The 2,012-nt window shown below is 35.5% G+C and overlaps 1 pseudogene; it reads left to right on the top strand.

Moving 5' to 3' along the window:
* On the top strand, window positions 1-674 carry LOC149153533 (uncharacterized; annotated as a pseudogene).
* Window positions 675-2,012: the final 1,338 nt, after the last annotated feature.

Here is a 2,012-nt window from a genome sequence, read left to right as displayed (position 1 = left end):
ATGGGTAATAGGGCAAAGGAAAGGGCCGATGAGACAATTGGTATAGATGCTTTTTGACCTCTAGAGGGAAACAATATAAACCAAGTTTAGTATGTTCTTATAATAAAACAAACAAAGGAAATATATCTAATAGTCAGTAAAAAGAAAAGAAACCCATTGTTATGTATATTGGGTACATACCACATGGAATTTTCAAGGACCCAGTGAGAGGTTTCATTAGCCAATTTGGGGTAATCAAACGATTGTGAATTGCCTTGATTGGAAAGTTTGGGAAGTCAAAACATTATGGCTTCATTGAGTTTGAGTCCATGTCGTTGCTGAAATTGTTATTGATTGCATGCATAACTACTTTTATTTGAACACATACTATAGGTTGACCTTGTTCCACATGAAAAGATTCACCCACAGCTATGGAAAGGATCAAGTCATGAGTTTAAGCCATTAAAGTGGCAAATTCAAATGAAACATCAAAATCAGGATAGAATAGCAAAAGAGCAAGATCATTTGAGAAAGTAATATTGAAAAGGGATGCAAAATGTTGCAAGAAGATCAAAGCTACTGGTGTTGAATATGACTATTCAAACATTATTGATAGCCTCCTTTACCCTATGTTGGCAGCTCATAAATTCATACAACTTGCTCACGTTGCTCATTTATGCACTGTGATATTTTGAACGCATCATCGTTGAAGGGGATACCCTTTTGGTTCTCTAGTTGATTTTTCTCTAGAACCCATGGCTTTATATATGGAAATATTGCCGCACTATGTTGTCGTACGAGATGGAGGTATCGTCAAGTAAAAGGAGTCATTTACCTAGGCAGAGGAATTGCCAGGACAGCCAAAATGGGTCAAAAAATTTTCAAAAAATCTTGTAGAAACAATGTTTGAATCGTGTTTTTGATAGTGGAAATGGATTCAGCGCCATCAAAAATGTCTAGGACACCTAAAATTTTGAAGGTTAACAACTATAACTTGGATTTACAAAAATCCTTACCGGATTTTCTCTAAATATGACCAGAATTTCCATAACTTTCGGAGCAATTTCTCTGACTAATTAGACTACACCCAAGTAAAAGAGGACATTGTGAGCCTAACGTCACCTAAAAAAAACTCACCACTTAGAAGCAACACTATGAGTAGCATAGCTTGTACTTGTAGCATGGTATTTAACCACAACTGTCCCTCAAAGCTACTTTAGCCTTGAGTCTCTACTCGTAGCTACAACAAACAATAAATACAAGAGCGGGACCTGTATGTGGCCATGACACCGCAAATACTCAAGACATTGAAGAATTCACTTAAGTGAGTTGGATTTATATCAAGGAAGTTTATTTTAATGCGATGATTGCTGAGGCTGGGTAACCATTTTCGAGGAGGAACTGTCACTTAACGGAGAGAGAAAGAGCTACATATAGGCGAAAACGAAGATATATTGATAATGTTAAAATCCTGCAAGTATAAGAGTAATCAGTGGATCGAGTATCACATGCCACAAAATTGAACAGATTTTCGACAGGTCAACATCGCCGAAGTTTAAATGTATAGCACCTGTCGAAAAGCTGAATGATGAAACAACTTACCACAAGATCTATGGTTTAGATGCATTCCGACAGGTACCCTTCCATTTCCAGAAATCTTTATGGGTACCCATCGGAAATTTGCCTCCATTTTCCACAAAAACAAGAATGGTTTTTGATGTGCATATGACGACAACTGGGGCCACGTCCATCATTCACATTTAAATTTTATTAACGTTTTGTGGGTCTAACTAAATCCCAAAATGTATTGGTGTCGATGGTAAAGTTTGTAAAAAGGGGCAGGGTTTTATTTTGTAAAAGGAGAACAATAAATACCATATATATTATTGTATATATGATATTTAAATACCGTTATTTGTAAATCTTGAAAAAAAAAAAAAAAAAATATATATATATATATATATACTGTTACAGAATCAATTCTGAAACCGATCAAGAATAGTAGGCTAAGAGCAGAAATAAAAGATCAGAAA

This window comes from Pinus tabuliformis, chromosome 9, assembly GCF_031772625.1.
Source record: "Pinus tabuliformis cultivar Carrire ecotype Pingquan chromosome 9, CPIR1, whole genome shotgun sequence".
Taxonomy (NCBI): Eukaryota; Viridiplantae; Streptophyta; class Pinopsida; order Pinales; family Pinaceae; genus Pinus; species Pinus tabuliformis.
This window is presented reverse-complemented; position numbering and strand designations above follow the sequence as displayed.